This window comes from Parasteatoda tepidariorum, chromosome 2 (assembly GCF_982258835.1).
Source record: "Parasteatoda tepidariorum strain Cologne lab strain chromosome 2, Ptep-v5.0, whole genome shotgun sequence".
NCBI lineage: Eukaryota > Metazoa > Arthropoda > Arachnida > Araneae > Theridiidae > Parasteatoda > Parasteatoda tepidariorum.
The window spans coordinates 49,190,984-49,210,854 of NC_141756.1; the positions used below are offsets into that span (position 1 = coordinate 49,190,984).

Sequence of the window (19,871 nt, forward strand, 5' to 3'; positions counted from 1 at the left end):
GAAAACTTTTATATCAACGTAGTATGAAAATATTAAATGCAAACAAATATAAACGTACATACTGTAGTGAAACTAATGTGTAATGTGTAATTTTTAACTCAATCCAGAAGACAAGGGAACTCCTGGATCAAGTATTGAAAGAAATTTGCCATCGTGGAGGACTTTTTGATGGAACTAACCCTAATTAGCGTTACTTGGTGCGGAAAACCACGAAAACGGTCCATGATAAGCCTGACTTAGTAGTACACAGTAATTTTCACCAAGGTACTTTTTTAAGGACTCAAAGGACTTTTGGTTTTGTTAACATGGTGTTTGGTAATTTTATAATAGTATCTTAGAGCAGAACTTAAAAAAAACATTTATTTAGTTAAATTTACCTTTCAGTTTCGTATTTTTACTAGATGTGAGAAACGAAATTCTGAAAACCAAAATTTCTGGTAAGCAGTTACCACACGAACAGAAGAATTACTGTATGAATAGTTTGAATACAGTATATTTCTGTTTTATTGCCTGAATTACGTTCTTTTTTTCACCAGAAATTCCAACGACTATACCAGAATGGTAATTATGACAGAATTTTTTCTCACCTCTTAAAATCAGAATTGATGGCGCCATTTTATTTTCAAAAAAAAGAAAAACTATCATAAATCGACATTTTACCCATTGAAACAGAAAAAAATGAAGAATTACGTTTTCTAAGTGGAATGAAAGAAGAAAATTATTTTATTTTGTCAGATCAAAAGTGAAAAATGCATGGCACATTACCATCGATTCTGCAGAACGTTTTTCAAAATTAGAATTTTTTTAAACACCTATTTTTTTGAAGAAAATCACGTTTTGAAATCTGTCAATATAAATCTCAATAATAAAAATATCATGTACCCGTTTCTTCTAGATTAGTTTAAAGAAAAACCTCGCTATTTCGTTGATACTAGGCTTCAAATGTTCGTAAAAACGTAAGACTCGCAGGAGTTAAGAATGCATTTTAATACTATATGTGCCGGAATCGACTATGCTGCACCAAATGTTGATAATAAAAATCATACTAGGTTATATGGCAAAATTATGTAGTAATGTAAGTTTGACGTATGAATAAAACTAAAAGTAAAGAGTATAGAATTCAGGGGTACCCTAAGATCGTTTATCACTTCAGGAGTGAGATGAATTCATTAGTGAATTATTAACTGGACTTAGCTAAGCAAAGTTAAATTTTTTTACCTGTATACTTAAAAGTACTATTGTTATGGTTTTTCTATCTAGAACAGTAGCTATATATATATATATATATATATATATATATATATATATATATATATATATATATATATATATATATATATATATATATATATATATACCGAAGAGCCATTACAGTATGACCACCCTCCATCTATAACAATGGGCTAGCCCAGGTTTTCATGGTTTCTCGCCCAGGAACAATGTTTTCATGGGGCACATTAGCACCCATAATCCTCATAGAACAATCCCTGACGTCTGTAAGTTTCTTGAACATAGTTTGCAGACCAGGTTCACCCATTCATGGCAACAGTTTTTCCTGCGGGGGATGTGTTTATCAACAGGATAATGCACCATGTCATAAGGGTCGAATGGTCGAGGAACATTCCAGTGACTTTCAAGTCATGTCTTGGCCCCCAAATTCACCTGATCTTAATCCAATAGAGCATTTGTGGTCCTACTTAGAAAACCAAATTCGTGCTGCCACGCTACCCCCTCGCAATGTGAGGGAATTGCAGGACCAGTTGGTGAGCTCTTAGTACCAGAAACCTCAAATTACCTATCAGCACCTTCTGGAATCAATGCCACGGCGGGTGCTAGCAGTTTTGAGGGCTAAAGGTGGTCCTACATGTTATTAGCAGGGTGGTCATAATGTAATGGCTCTTCAGTGTATATGAAATAAATAATCACAGACAAATAGAAACGTTTTTGAGATGCTTGCGTGGCTATTTAATAATGCTTTTAGAAAAGTGAATATTTCTATATAATTAAGAGTAAAGAACAACGTCAGCATTATTTTTAAAACCTTCTCATATCCTCTACTATTACAAAGGAAGTATATTGAAAACTTTTATCTAATCATTTATACTGTATAGGTAATTTTTTCTATTAGTTAACGAAAATACTTTTTAAATGCTTGCTACAATTTATTCCTTAAAATATATCAATGAATTATTATTAAAATCTTTCTCACATTAAGAAACTCACTTTCGGCCATGATAATGAGTCAATGCGTGCTCTAAACTTAGTTAAATTAAACTTAGTTAATACAATTTGCTGAAGTTAAAAACATCCATGGGAAATGTCTAATTAAATCCATGTTCCAATTCGTTTGAGCTCAAAAGGTGCATCTCAAAGGACAGTCAGATCAAACGTTTTATCCCTAAAAGTTTATCACTCAACAGGCAAATTTAAATTATCATGTTTACAGTATTACTCTCATTTTCAACTTTTAACCCGCTTTCCTTCGTTAACTCTAACAAGGGATGTATATAATGTGTCACTCGCTAATGGAGTTGATTTTTTTATTTCACTTTGAAGATTAACTTTGATTCAAAGATTTTGAGGACAGACATTTTATTTTATTTTATCACCATCGTTGAATAGCCAACCCAAATTCGGATTTACGCCAACTAATGTTCAACCCCGTAGCCTTGTAATTTTGAACCCAATACAGAAGACAAAGGAACTCATGGATCATGTATTGGGAGAAATTTGTCTTCGGACAGGACTTTTTGATGGAACTAATTCCCATTTGCGTTACATGGAGAGGGAAACCTTCCAAGGTTAGCTTGACGGCAAGGAGACTCCAACCCATGATCCGTCTTCCACTGAAGATATTTTACGTCAGCACTGTAGCCGGTAGGAGCCGGGTGCGGAATTCGTATCGATCAACCATCAATGGGATTCGTACCCGGTCCCCACATTGGATAGCAAACGCTCTATCCCCTGAGACCCCATGACTCCTGAGGTTAGATATTGAGGTATTTTATTATTATTATTTGATTACTCTAACCTTCTCTTTGTTTACGGCAATATATTTTTTAAAACTAAAAGGTTTGTTGGTGAATATATGATTTTAATAAGATATCCACTTTCCATTGGAAAGATCTTTTAAATTAAGTAATGTTCTGACATAATTTAAAATCGTACGTAAAAATCGTTGTGTTATTACGTTACGAAATTTATTTTCCGTAATCTTTTTACTCAGAAGCACTAGGTGGCGTTGTTAGACGCAGCGGAAAGTGCTTTAACATAAGCAAGTTGCAATAAAAAAAAAGAAAAAAAAAACTATCATTTCTTAGAGGTAGTACAAATCCAACTTACTATTTAAAAAAAATCTTTTCCTTGAATTATCAATAAATTCTGCGTTTTTATTTTAGAATATCCTTCAAATTCTCGAAATGATGTAAAATTCTAAAACTTCAGAAAATGAAGCATATTATTCAATGAGCATATTATTCAATTTCCTATACATTTTAAAGGATTGTATCTAATGTAAGTGTTTTGAGCAGTAAAAAACTATTACAAATACGTGGCTATTCTTCTAAGATTTTTGATTAAAATAACCTTTTTTTATTGTTGTTAAGATATAATGAAATTGAAGTACATTTATGTGGCAAATTATGTAGCATTATTTTCGAAAATTAACTGAGACGCAATTTTTTTTAATCGCATATGTTGTAAAACATTAATTTCAACGTTTTTTTAAAATATTTTCTTTTGTTTTATTTTCCTTTAAATACGCCCTGGTTGCAATTCGAAACGATTCTATGTCATGGAAAAATGCTTGCTTCAACTTTTCTAGTTAACGAACTTTTACACAATGTACAAAATTGTTTAATATATTTCATGTAAATACCAATGAAAATATATTTGAATAATTATTTTTAATGAAGTATTATATTTGATTACTTATATATACGTAATAAAAGTGTCTACACATTTTTTTTATTTTTAAAATTCTTATTGTTGGTTATTTTTATTATCTTTATATCTCGCCTACTCTTTAGTGGAATTGCAGAAAGATGACAATGTGCTTATAAAAAAACTAATTTAATTTTCAAAAACTTAACTAAGGTATGATAAACGATATAATTAAAAACATTTAGTTATTCAATATAAATTTGTCCACGCCATATCCTCACACTACGAAAATAATCAGGATTAAAACTACCAGAATTAGGTCAAAATTACCGTTTTTCTGTCTTCATTGGAACACCAAAAAGCTTGGTAATTTTTACAGAAGTGCTTTGGTAATAATTTTGGTAAAATTAATAGTTAAATATAGTTTTATAATCTATGTCAAAATTTGGTAAATGTTGTAAAATTTAGTAAGTATATCATAATACCTTCAAGCATGGCATATAAACCACTTATTGAGTTAAATAAATATTTCTATTCTGCATTTTTTAATAAGTGTGTAGTAACAAAAATTATAATTTTGAAAACCAAAAATTTCCTGAATACCGTTACTATATGAACGGAAAAATCCCCAAATTAGTAATTTAAATACTGTTTATTTTGGTTTTATTATGCTCTTTTTACCAGAAACACCATTACTGTACAGTATGAAAATTTTTCCGGAATATTTTCTTTTGTGAACTATTGCATTCTAATATAACTAACAATACCTTCACTGCTACACCGAGCTCAGAGACATACCTTTGTAAAAACACTCTTGAAGGAAAATGATCCGAAGACCAAAAAGCACCGTTGTTATTATAATTATTTTTTTTTGGTTTGGTTTCGGCTCACAAAATTATAAATAAATTTTGCAAAAAAGTAAATTATCGTTAATATGATATGTCATTGTTACGTGGTCTATTTTTTGTGTAATATACTGCTTGGCTTTGGACGAAAGAATTTTATAAGAATCAAGATTATGTTGTAAAAAAAGCATTTCATTCATATGAAAAAAATAAGAAGGCTAGATCATTAAAATTCAACTGTGATCAGTCTTTTTTAAGTTTCCGTCATTCGAAATTGTAATTTATTAATTAAATAACACTGGAACATTGAATTATTCTTTAATTTCATTAGGAAAGAAAACCTTCTTTAAGTATAAAGCAATAAAACGATCCCAAAAATAATAATCATTTGCTCAAAAGCTTTTTTTTTATTAAAAAAATCGTACTTTTTAATTTTCTAATGCAAATTATGGTATAAGCATATTTCTCAGTATAAAATTGCTTATCGATTGCCTAAAACTTGAAAGTTAATTATGCATTTCTTTTATATTTATTGTCCAATTAAAGTTTAAAATGGGCTTTAACTTTAAAACTATTTTGAAATTGGCGAAATAAATATCATTTCAGCCAGATTGGAAAGTGACTCGTAAGGAACATGTGAGTGAATTCGTCATTAAAAACATGTGCACAATGTTAAAGAAATGAATACAATTCAGCTAATGGTAAGAAATTTTTTAAAACTGCAAATATTTAATACTTTTTTTAATGCTGATTTCTATTCTATTAAAACTTATATCAATTGAAAATGTCGGATTTATCTTTTCATAATTACTAAAAAACTTGTCATAGTGCAATAAATAGTGTATAATCAATTCAAAAATTACATACGAAATTCCAAAAATTCTAATAATTTTTTTAAATATTTTTTAGCTAGACGATAATTATAGCGCATCTATCAACTATACTTGTGGTAAAGCTAACCTTTTCAACATTACCATGAGCGCGACTGCCTATTTAATTTAAATTTTCTCATTTTTGTTTCCAAACAAAACTCTTTATCATTGAGTTTGACAACTTTTTAAAATAAAAAAAATAGTCAAGTTGAATGCACCTACATATCTAGAATATAACATTTTAGCTAAATGATTATCTAATATGAATCAATATTTGCTAATTTTATTTATTCATGACTGCAAGCTACTCTTTTTATAGGTTATCCATATAAAAGAATATATTTATTAGTATAAATTTTTTAAGTTCTGAAGTTATAGCTATAATTAGTATCCATATCATTACAGCTATCGTAAAAATAACATATCCGATGCACAAAACAATAATAATTAATATCGTAATTCGTTTATTGTCTGTTACGAGATATTAAGAAAATAAAACTTTAAATACTTAAAATAGTAAAAATAACTATCGAATAGTTTTGAGTTAAGTGTTAAACTGTGATGAAATTTTCTATGATTTTCAAATATATCAATATTTTTATTGTATCAATAATGGGTAAGAAGGAAGGATGTGGCAAATTAAAATGGAGGTATATGAAGAAGATTTAAAACAAAAGTGTCTTAATAAGGAGCAAGTACAGGCCGGAAATTAATAAATAAAGAAAATAAAAATGAAATGCTGTTTTTTTTCTTTTCACCAATGCGCATTCGTAAAATTTTTTCACTATTTAAATTTGAGTAATTTTCCCGTTCTTTATGATTAGATTTTTCTTGCTAATTACTATTCTTTTCAAAGAAATCTATATTTGTTAAATTGCCTTTGCCTTTTCCTTTAACTACACTATAAACGTTACTAATGCAAACTATTCGATAGTTGAGAAGCAATATATATCGTACAGTAAGCAATGCTCAATGATTAAGTTAGCCACGAGTGTAGAAAACAAATAGTAAACGAATTAGCGCAGTGCTTTAATTTATGCAACGTGAATAGTGTATTATGAATTTATTGGTCATTCAACGGTAACATGCACTTAATACGTGAATGAAGCTATTTCAAAGGTTTACTCCCGATTAAAGTAATATGTAAGATTACTTAAATAAATTTTTACAATACATTTTCATGTACAATGATGCAACATTAATGTAACTCTCACTCTCTGATACCACAGTATGTAAGGGCGGTTTGGGCAACGTTGGTAAGGAGACATGGATTGTGAGTTCGATCCTGGCTGTTGTCTAAAAACTGGCATGTATATACAGACTTTAAACCTGCCGCACCTGAAATTTTTCTCGCTGATTGTGGTGCGAAGAAGGTGGCGTGGACGTTTAGAGACTTGGACAGATCAGTCGCTGTCTACGAGGTCTGACTGGTGTAAAGGTATTCCTGTCAAGGCTGTTAAGAAATAGAGCCCTAAAAAACGGGGTTAGGTGGTTGGCCTAGCCATAGTTGGGTGGTGTACAATATAAATCTAAAGAATATCTTAACACCTTCAATGCAATTTTAAATTAATCAGGTAAAGTCTAAAATAGTTTTCATAAACTACGATATATTTCGACTTTATTTGAAATCCTTGATTTACAGTTTTGATCATATTAGTATATTTTTAAAAAATATATGTACAAGTTTTTTCTGACAAATGTTTTGCAATTAATTTTGTAAAGAATATTTTTTATTTCTCACATAAATTGCTTGCGAATTTCAGATAATCATTCGAAACAGCTATTGATTTTGGAAAATAATTGCAATTTCAATAAAAATTCCTTTATGAAAGCTTTAAAAAACATCTTTCTATCTAAATATTTTTATGCAATTATACTTTTTAAAATTCTATTAATTTTTAAACAGCTCAATTATTTTATATATTACAATTGCATTTTAAAAGTATTTTGTTTTTACTTTTGAATAGAGGGGGGAAAATGAATAACTAAAACTTTTAACTGACAAAAACTGAAGCGTTAATAATCTTTAATTTTCGTTTTAAAACTATTTACGATATCAATTTCAGGTAATTAATATAAAACTGTTCAAATATTCATTTTATTCAATACAGTTCTTTAATGCACAGTAAGTAAAATACAAATATCATTTTTAAATTTCAGGTTCTTTTTAATATTCTTTATTCGATTTCATTTCAATAATTATATGTTTCTATTTCTAAATTTCTTATTCAGGAGTCTTAATCATTATTATTATTTTATTCAGTTTATTTCTCACTTCTTTCCAAATTTCAATTATTTTTTTTACTTATTGAATTAGTGTAGTAAATCTTATTGATTGTTCGATAGTGTTTAAAGCTTCTTATTTATTTCATTTAATTTAAATTATCTGTCTCAGTTCGCGTCAACTATAATAATATTTTTTTGCTGAAATATAGTATTTCTCAATACTTGTTTGCAATAAGAATAGACTATACCCAGTTAGTAGGCAATCGTTGTATTTTTATTTTTTTCGGTAGGCATAGAAAGGTTGACTAATTAAAATTTTTTTAAACTTAATAGAAATATTAGCATGGCAAGTTTGCTTCCCTAAAGATTATAAAAAGACTTGCAAAAAATCTAATATTTTAGTTTTTACTATAAATAGTGTTTTTTCTTTCTAGCTTTGTGCAAGCTCTCAAACGAGACATTTTGTTTGTGTTGAAAACTTAATGATCAGGGCCACTTTCACTTTTTAAATGTTTAAGAAAGTAAAAGCCTCACAAATAAACCTTGTTTCAGTGGTGGTCATAACATCGAAGACAAACTTTGATAAGGTAAATTTATATTCAGTTTGAGAACGCCTCCTACTTTTCTTGATTTTCGAATGATGATTCATCATCGATTTCGGAAGTTTTTTCTAGCCTTGTTTTCTGAAGGCAGATTCAATCTCTTTATTAAGGGTTTGTTTATGCAAATTCAACACGAAGCGCTTAAACAAGCATATTTAAATCTAACATGGTTTCAAGCTTGCATGGTTTATTTGCTAATAATTTATGAAGGTTGTTGATAACAACCTTAAAATCAACCTTACACTGCTTTTGGATAGTATTCGAGATTAAGAAATTTTTTGTTGTTGTTGGAAACGGTTTTTTGTCTCGAAATATAAAGATAGACTGATATAATGATAATGATAAAAAAACAATAAAAATTCCGCTGTTATAATAACTTCTCATGATTCAGTGTAGCATTCAAAGGATAAGAAAGGAATGAAATAGTGACAAAAATCGAGCAACAGATTGAGTTGTAGGTCGTTTGTCCCCTCCTATGTGCTCACACTGTGATATCACCTTGTAAATTTGACAGCAGTTTAAAAAATCATGTGACAATTGATTTCATTCTCTCAAAAGGTTTTCTACCGGATTACTGTCAGAAGAGAATTGTTATTTTAATTGCTCTTTCAAGAACACCCAAGGCACGTTCGTTATACGATTTAGGTTTGGAAATCTGACTGGCCAATCCACTTGAAAATGACTTTACTATTCTTAATTCCTGTGTTGGCGTCGTCGATTAAAACTACATCAATGCAACTGAATTCTTGAAAAGGAAATTTTAAGCAAAAAAAAAATTCATTCTTACTCATTGCATTAGTCAAAGTCCTTATCTTCTAAAGATGCGAAGGTGGTTTCAACCATTCAACAGGATGCCTGTCTAGACAATGAAACGTTCGATGACAAAATGTTCGATTTCTTGGACATATGAGTGGATTAGGGATTCTAGTTACCTCATTGCTGTAATGGTCACTTACCTTTCCAACATGGAAAATTGACAAAAATGTGACGAAAGAGATGGTTGCTACTAATTGACAAATGGAAATTATTAGCATAGACTAAAATGCCTAAAAAGGACCTGCATTAAATTAAGAACGTTGTTTTTCAGTTTCGATATTTATATTTCGATAGTATTTCGATTAAATGTTTCGTCCATTATGTATTTTTGATGATATTATTACAAGTTTCATCTACAAGCGAAGAATTAACATGATAATCGATAAAGCGACACATACATATAAAATACTGATATTAGTGATAATGCATCAATTTCAGAGTCACTGAAATATATTTCGAGTCTTATGGAGTATAAAAATGCATAGTATTTCAGCAAAAATTGTTATAAAAGGACTTTATTCAAAAACATTTCATATCCAGTAAAATTAAATACAAATTCATAATTTCATTTTTTTCTTAACTGGATCTATAGTGTTTCAAACATTTTCTAAACTTATCGGCTTTCCGTGTGGGCGTTTAATATTTATATTAATTTTTAATAACAGCAGTGATATAGTTAAAAAAGTTTCCTGCTTTGGGTTATCGCAATATGCGGTGTAATTAAAGAACTCTTTTTTGTTTCATTCTCTCCTTTTCCTTTCTAAAATGAACTCTAGAGGTAGGTCGAAGAACAAAATAATAATAATAAGTTTTGAAATATATCTTAACTAATTAAATTTTTTGAAATGTTAAGGCTGTAATAATGAGCCGATTGCTAAGGAAAACGTTGTCTTTACTGACATTTGATATTTTCTGCGTGGTTTTTTACTTTATTTGTTAAACAATATTTTATTAATAGGTTACAATGAACTTAAAAAAGAACTTCCTCGATTTGAAATTTTCATTTATCAATTTTTACTTTATTTCATTCACTAAAATTACAGCTATGTTTTTGGAAAAATAAGTTAAAATAACTGGTTATAATATTTGGAACAGTATTATTTTATAGTTGAATAAATCAATGCAAATTTAGATAATTTAATAATAATTTAATAATAGTTTATAAATTATTTTATAGGTCTTTATAAATACAGACCAATTGTTTATAAATACAGAATAATTTTTTGATAAATTCTGAATGGTTAAAGAAATTGAAAGATTATTTTTAAATATTAAAAAATTACTTATAAATGCTGCATAGTATTTTTTAAAAAAAAATTAGGCAATTTATATTTTATTGAGTAATTATTTCGAAAGATTGATTAATTCATATTTAATGTTAATGTTTTATGGAATAAAAAATCTTTTAAAGAAACATTTGTATGAACTTCTTTTTTAAAAAAAGGTGCAGAAATAGTTTAACATGTAAATTATCAAGAATATTCCAAATAGATCTAAAAATAATGGTGCATATTTTATTCGTAGTTGTTCACTTATTACTTAAAAATTTATTAAATTATAAGCTGAAATGATTATTTATATTTTTCAACATAGATTTTGGCGTTTGTCTTTCTTTAATTTTTATTTTTTTAAACATTTTAACACTTCAGAAACGAAAACTAAATTATGCTTAAATTAATGATTTCAGAAAAAATTGTCTTTCAAAGAAGCAAATTTTAAACATTTCATAACGCATGAAAGAAACAAACGTACTTCTGTCAGATTTTCAGATTATACTAACAATCAAACAAATTTAAAAAAAAGTTAAAGAAATTTATATGTAATTTCAAACAACGAGATTTTAGGTGACAAATCACTTCATTTTACAAGAATCTGTGGAACAGTTCAAGATGAAATAAATTATGAATTTTTTTAAAAATTTTATTAGTCAAAAAGTATTGAGATGTACGGAAAACTTTTTTTTAGGAAAATGAAGATCAATTTTCTTACAATAAATAAATATTTTATTGAATTGTATACAATTCACTGCACAATACCTCTTGCAATATTTTTGGTGGTAGCAATATTCCACGTTCATAAAGTTTTTATTCTTTGCTGCAAAATTTGATCCTGGTGATTTTTAACTTCGTTATTTGAAGTAAAAGTTTTCGTGGAGACTGGATCTGAAACCCATTATAAAGAAAATACCCATCTAGGAAACCCATATAGAAATATGTTTTTCTTAAACCCATATAAAAAATTTATATGTGCCCATATAGAAAACCCATTTCTCTTCCCTAGTAATGATACGCTTCAAAGTCACAGACGTCAGAGCGACGGCACAAATTTCTTTCAGTAAGATCACGAGGAATCCATGTGTAGATTAAAATCTATAGATTAAACCTAGGTGTTTCAAATGATCAAGAATGGTTGAGTTCGATAAATTTAATCTCTGAGCAATTTCTTGAGATGCTATTCTCCGTTTTGAATAAATTAATGTATTTATTGTATTTTCATCACCCTCAACTGGCCTTCCAGAACGTAGGGAATCTTCAATATCAAAATTGTTGGATCAAAGTTTTGAAAACCAGTTTTGGCACTGGCGTACTGTCAGTACATCTTCCCAACACAGATCGAAAATTTGTTGTTGTTGCATGAACAGCATTTTTCCCATTTCGTCCCTTTTCGTAAAATATGCTGAAAATGCTGCTTTTTGCTTTTCATAACTCAAAGGGCACCAAGCAAAAGCAAAAACCTATTGCGAATAATCTATCGAACTTTTTCACTAGCAATGCTTGTTATATCAGCCGTCAAAATATACAATGTTAATGCAGCTTAAGTATGAAGTAGGCTCCGAAAAAAATTAAGTTATTTGATGGGATTTAATTATCGACTATGTCAACCTTCATCAATCAAAAGGTACTTCAAAATGGAATCAAGTTAACATGTCTTATATACTAGTGATTTGGTACTTAATATTTGTAGTCGTAGTTACGCTACATTATAATTCCCCACAGGATAAGACGAAATTAATTTCCGCTTGACTCAATATTTGACTCATTAAATATAATATTTTATTATTTAAATAATTAAATTTTGTATTTTATTATTTAAAATAAATATATTTGGAAATGAGTTAAAAATTTACGTTGTATGCAATTTTGAATCAGTAAGGAGATATAGAGCATTTTTCTTTTAAACGTTCTAACTTTTTGCTGCATGTTTTGAGTGACAAGTGGTGAAAAATGAAAGAAAAATATCTTTTACATTGACTTCACATGAATATTTACCATGAATTACAGAATCAAGTCAAGTTAGTTACTCACAGCACTTTTCAACCACAACAAAGTTGCGAGCATTTTTCTACAATTTTACCAACAAGTTTGACGTCGGTTTTTAAATTTAATATTTCTGATTTGGCACGAAATTTTGAAATGACGTAATATTATTAAAATATATCTTTTATGAGTTACCTAAATTATTCAAAAAAAAATTCTAAGAGCGTAACTTCTCGTATCGTGCCACAAAAGCTTATTATTAACGTTGTGAAAAGAGAACGATGTTCCATAGCAAAAATGGCGATATTTCAGGAGAAAAACTATTCGTGCTATTGTTACATCATCCGTTGAATTTACAATTAAAGTTACAGTATTTATCCAGCAAGTGCGTTTTTTTTTTGTTATCGCATATTGAAATTATCTGACGCAATCGTTAAACTGATTATTACAGCAACAAATCGTAATTGCTATAACAACAAATCGTAAATATAAATTTAAACAAAAGTAGTAAGCATTCACTTGTCCTCCACAATCAACATAAAAACACATTTAGGGATATCGTTCATGTACTTATCTATGCATAGCATTATGTCATTATATAATGCTGTAATTTTTTTTATGCTTCTTTGTTTATTTTTACATAATTAAAAAAAAAGAATGATAATAGCCTTCTGGAAATATTTACTTATGTAAGTTTTTACATAATACCATTGTGATTATTTTTCTAAAACAGACAACTTCTAATCATTACAAAAATAATCATTATTTTAAATATTGAACAGTGTGCGTTATAAGAAACGGAATAGCGTAATAGCTTTCTACCTAATGATTGGGTAATTTTATACTAATATTGTAATTTAATTGGTTCGAAGGGAGGGGGGGGGGCATACATTTGTTGATTATTTTGACGATATTTTACAAGAGCTTACTTTTTTCTGAATACATATACCTTCTTTTTGAATGAGTACTATTTTTGACCCTTAAATAAGGGGGGAGGCGTAGCCGCAATGTCCAAAATGTGGCTCCAGTAGTGAAATCATAGAGCGACCGAAAGTTCACTAATGTTAATTTTATTGTTAACATTAGTGAACTTAGTTTAAAAAGTATACACCTATAACCGTAGTTTAGCCACTAATGTTAATTTTATTTTTCATGTATTTCACCCTATCTATAAAACTATTTAAAGGAATCCAAAAAATTTTGTTAACAATTATTAAATATTTTTTTTCAAACTTAATTTTGTGCAAAGTTTTTTTTCTTAAGATCATTTATGGTTTTTATAACTTATTTTAATGATGAGAGAAAAATATTTTAATTGTAAGTTATGAATTTGATTTACATTATTTCAATTTATGCATTTTTAAAAGACTAATTGCGTGATTTTATCGGAATTGGTGGAAAAAGTTTCCGAGTAATAGAACATGGAAAAATACGCATTTTTATTTTTTTTTCTCTTAAGAACAATTTGATCCATTTTGCTTGCAATTGCGATTTTGTCATTTAAAATTACATATCTTATTATATTTAGATTATTTCTGTACCTAAAATCTTTGACCATAATTGAAATAAATAATAGCGAATGAGAAAAAAACATAGGAAAGTATTTTTAGGCAAGATTTATTTTTAAACAAGTAAATTATATAAAGTTACGTATTTTTTATTTTTAGTTTTTGTAAAATAATTTTAAGAATATCAGGAAATACGCAAAAGGAGAAATTAACATTAAGGGGTTAAAGTATCTTTACTTTTTTTCGTTCTGAATTATTGGGAGCATATTTTCCAAACTGAGGCTAAATTTCATATTTTGAGAATTGAAAATCTATATCCAATGAGAAAAAAAAATACGCTTATTCAGAGAAAGTATGTTTTTGAGACTGATTTTGTTCTTTGAAATTAATTAACATATCAAAGTTTAGTACTTTAAACTATTAAGAATACATTTTAGTACAATAAATCGAAAAATTTGCCATGTTTTCCGCGTTTTTTTATTTTGTACGCTGTATACATTAATTACGGTGCGGTATATTTAATGACCATATCGTTACACTGCGCTTTATTTAATGACCTTATCGTTTAATTCTTTAAACTATTAAGAATACATTCTAGTACAATAAATCGAAAAATTTGCCATGTTTTCCGTGTTTTTTTATTTTGTACGCTGAATACATTAATTACGGTGTGCTATATTTAATGACCATATCGTTACACTAATATCGTTTTGATTGAGAAATAAACATTTGACCTGGTATATTTTTCAATCATTTCCAGACCATTTATTCTTAAGTGCTCAAAAATAGTTCTAATCTCATGTTTGTGAATGTTAACTCACTTAGGGTGCATGCAATCTTTAAAGTACGAGGAATTATATATTTAAGAACTTTGTATATGGTAATTAATTTGTGAAGACGGCAGAAAAGATAGAAGTCAGACACACATATTTCTGAATGAGAATTTTTTTTTGACGGTTTTTGATTTTCAATCCTCAAAATATGAAAAAAATTATATTAGATTGCAACTACATGGAAAATATAGTCCCTATAGTCAAGTCATAAGAGGTGATTATTTTTTGCGTTTAAATCTTAGCTCCAATTTGTGTGGGGCGATTCTATAAATTTTTGAGCACAATTTCAAAAAAGTTTATCTAAAACCAATTCCAAGTAAAAACAAGTTTAATAATTATTTTATATTTGTAACTGTTTCCTTAATATATTTGAAAAAAATTTTGAAAAAATTTTGATTGAAGCAAGAATTTTTTTTCTCATCTTAGTTAATATAATTTAAATGATCAAATCTAAAATTAAAGAAAATAACAAAATTATTTTTCATAAGCAAAATAATTTAACAAAGATCATGCTTGGAACAACTATTCAGGAAATTTTTGCCTCTTTTTTAATAATTTAAATTTAAGGTCACATTAATACAGATGGTGTTGATAATTTTCTGAGATATAATTAAAAGTGTTTTCTACACTGTAAAAATTGTGGATCAAATTGCGGTACTTTCATTTTTACAGGAGCATGTTGCGGAACGAAAATCTATCATAGCGTTATTTTTACAGTAATAATTACCGTAAAATCACTGAACCACTCTATTTAAATAAACATTACAGTAAAAACTACGGTATGACATTTCATGGTGAAAATGGATTTTACAGATGATATATTTAAAATGCCGGTAAATCGTAATTTGGTATGAAAGTTTTACAGCAAATGCTTTGCGAAAAAATAAGTTTTCAAAAAAGCTTTTAAATAGCTTTTTACTTTTTAAAATAATAAATAATGCAAAAAAATATGATTCATTATTAGAAATTATATTTTGCATGGAGTTCATTTTAGATAAACGAACTCAATATATTGTTAATCATGTTCAGAATAATGTTAATAATACAATTTGCAACAAAAGCATAAAATGATTAATAAAAACTTTAAGAGGACAAGTCGTCCAGCCGATCTCTTTGTTAAAACTATTCAGACATCTTCTCTAAATTGTTAATTCACCAAATATTTTGAGAGTCAGGACAATTCAATTTTTAAAAAAAAGCTTATTTGTTTTGTCTAATTTACTAAATTAATTCATTTGTGACTCTAATTAATTAGTATATTTAAAATATATTTTAATCTTTGGAAGATGTTGAATTGAACAGAGTTTCATTTCAAATTGATGGATATTATCGAATAATGAAGTTCAAGAAAACTTCAACTTTATGAATATATGACTTAATTTGGCATTTTATTAGATTGCAACAAATTTTGCTTTTTTTCAGCGTATTACCAAGACAACTTATATTTGTTTCATACATTTACAACTTCAAAATTATTGAAAAAAAATTATTCGCAAGGAATCAGATCGCAAGGATTCGCAAGGATTCGCAAGGAATCAGTGATTTTTCCTTTATTCAGGATTATTTAGTAAAACACTGACATAAAAACCTTCAATTTTATTTATCATTTATTTAATATTAGAAACAGTATTGAGAAGAAATTTGACGTTCTTTAGGTTTTATTTCTAAATAAAAAATAGTTAATATTGATATAACTAATATTTCACTGTCTTTTTGTTACACTTTTGATAACTATAAATATTTTTTATAGGATTATCAGGCATAAAAAACGCAGTTTTTTCTGTTGCTGATTATAGAAACTTAAGTTTCCAAAAAGGTTGTAAAAACAATTAAAAAGGATAACTAGGCTCTCGCTAAATTAATTCCAAGATGTTTTCACTAAAGTCGAATTAAGTATGAATAATAATACTCAATAACTAATTTTCTGCATTAACTGTCAAATGGCTTTTAAACAATTAACTACTACTAATGGGACGGAGAAAAGAAATCAGGGATGATTTTAATATACTCACCAAAAATAGAATTGAGAAAATAAATTATAACTCTAAGTAAACAAAAGAAAAATCTTTCCCTATTATTTCCCTATTTATTTAATCTTTCCTTGTTTTCTGATCTTCTAAAAAATCCATTTCAATATTTCATTCTTATGTTATTGCAATATTTATAATAATGCATTTACCCTTCAATATTTCTTAATTAATTTAAGCGCAGGATTTTTATTCAGTAAAAAATATTGAAAATCAAATCCTTTATTTAAAATAAAATGGAATTTAAAAAAAAAATTAAAAACGCATTTTTTTTCTTTAAAAATGCATGTTCCCAAATTTGTTTTCAAAAAATTATCAATGGGTAACTGGATTCTCGTCATTTCAGCCACAAATTATTTTCATAAAATTCGAATCAAGTTTGAATAGTAATACTCAATAAAAAAAATTTCTACTCTGACTCTCAAAATAATTTTAAACTACTACTTTTGGGACAAGAAATGAAATTAATAATTAGAAACAAATATAAGAGTGTTTCTATATTTTTTAAAATATAATTGTTTTGAAATTTCATTTGTCAAAAGTATATAATTTAAAATGCATTAGTTTTATAATTTCAGTTTAATATTAACAGGATTATTACAAACATATTTCTGCTCAAGTTTTTATTTCAGATTTTAAAGATATTTTAAATATTTGTCACTGTCCAATAACTTCTGTTTTAATTTTATAAGTTACGTCAAATCAAAAATTTCGGGAATTTGCTTTAAAGTATTTACTTTAAGAACAAAGTGCAATTTAAAAACCGTACATTTTAATTTTATTAAACAGAACGGCTTTTATTTTTTGCTAGAAATATCATTTCCATACAGTTTGATATTTTTACCAGAATTATTTTTTCCTTACGTAATTAAAAAGAATAACTATCTTAAAGTATTCTAAAATTTCAAATAATAGCCGTTTTTAAGGTACTCTAGTATCTCGAACAATAGCTTTTTTTTGGTACTTTGGTACTTTGAATAATAACTTTTTTGAAGTGCATGCTCGCTTTTATGGTTTAAATTACATAAATAAAGTGTATTTAACAAAACAAAACGCATTCTTTTGTAAAATATCGAAGACAATAACCTAAATTAAAAGTAAGTTTGTTTCATAATATAAAAAGTTAAAAAAAGTTTTTTAATCATAATCTGATAGTGATAACAACAGCAAACTTAAAGTGTTTTACGTTTATATTTGTGTATTTTGAAATACATTTGGTTAATCACGCTATTTGAGGTTTGTTTAAATAATTTATTCTTAATCAAAAATGGATCTATACATTTATTAATACTTAATATCATTTTGAAATGACAATCGTAGTGAGCTTTGAGTTTAAAAAAGAAGTATTTTTGTTAACTTACGTCAGTAATTCTGCGATACGTTTCTGCGATACATTAACAAATTACTTTAATTGATCTTAGTAATCAGTAAAAACTTTTCGCTCTTCTATTGATTAAAAGAAAATTTAATTGTAAAAAAAAACATATTTATAAATGGCATAAAGTATCTTTTTACAGAATTTTAAACTCAAAAAACAATCGTCTTAGATTTTTTTTGATTTAATGAAGCAAAATATTAAAAAAAAAATAAACAATTTTCAAGCGCAAATTCGTCTGTTCTTACTAGCATTTCAAACAAGAATTATTAAACAATTGTTGTAGCAAACTACAAAGAAATTTAACTTACCTTAAATTTTCGTTTGCACACTATAACTTAAAGGGTATAACGTAATTCAACAAGTGTTTCTCTAAATAAATTTTCAAACATTTTTCAACTTTCCTGACCAAATTAACTGCAAGTTATTAAAATCATCGGGTCTTAGTTTTTAAATGTTCTGTTTAGTATAATTTACAGTCTTCTTGAAACACTTCATTAGTAGAGAAAATGACACAAATCACATGTTTAAAGTCAATGAGAGCGAAAAGCGGCCGCTACTTCACAAAAGGAGATGATGTTCAGATTTGTTGCTTGTATGGGAAAAAGAGAGAGCTGTTTCTCTTAGAGAGAGGAAAGAGCGTCTACTTCTGGAGCGCCAGATTGGCGGTTTAAGTAGAGTTTAGTTCGTCGATAGGTTAGGCCGTCTTGCGGACTGTACAATAAGTAGTTGATTTTTTTTTTAAAATTCCATAAATAGTGTATACGCTGAAAACAAAAACAGATATAATTATCAAGGTTTTTCAATTCACTTATTCTAAAATTTTGTATGATTTTATGCTACTAAATTTGCAAATTTAATCTCGGATATCATTACTTTTTTAATAAATATATTTTTTGGTACATTTCTGTAAACTTGTTGGCACAAAATAAAACATTTAAGTTTATTTTTCTACTTAACTACTTTATTTAAATAATATCTTACACTTACTTATATGAATTTTAGAATCGTATAAGTTTAAACACAAACGCTCATTAATTTCATCATATCTTTGTTTGATTCTTTAATTTTTATTAAATGCATAGAAAATGTAATTAATTTCATTGTATATGTGTTTGATTCTTGAAATGATGTTGAATTGAATGTTGTTTGATGTTAAATTTTTCACCAAAAGCATAGAAAATAGAATTATTGTCATTAAAGAATGCAAAATACAGTATTTATAGTATTTAAATGTAATAATTTTTTAGCTTTTGCTTGTAAAATTACTTCCATTTATTTCTGCATCAAGTATACGTAGTTAAAAAAAGGTAAAAATATATTCGACTTTTCAAAAAATGAATATTCTACAGTAACATTAACATCTTAATGTCTACATCAGATAATGTAAAATACACTTCATGTGAATCACTTGGACATGTGCAACAGAAATTAAAACCGTAAATCCAAATCACATGCGAGATTCACTGAGATTGGAATAATACAGTAAATGAAATTTTGTGCAATTTAGCCAGTATGCAGCGAGTGTGGGAAGTGTGGCAATGATTACTTCAAGAAAGTTTCTAATTAAAGCTACTTTTATTAAGGAATTATTAATTCACTTATTTTATACTGCATGACATTTCTGT

General features: G+C 27.5%; 1 protein-coding gene across 2 annotated transcripts in view; it reads right to left on the reverse strand.

The window, feature by feature from the left end:
- Positions 1-18,890, reverse strand: part of LOC107453327 (uncharacterized) — a 171,467-nt gene extending 152,577 nt beyond the window's left edge. For both annotated transcript variants that reach the window (XM_016070105.4, XM_071177506.2), the window contains exon 1: positions 18,555-18,890. The gene's annotated coding sequence lies outside the window, so the exon portion shown is untranslated. The remainder of the gene's footprint in view (positions 1-18,554) is intronic.
- Between the last annotated feature and the right edge of the window lie 981 nt (positions 18,891-19,871).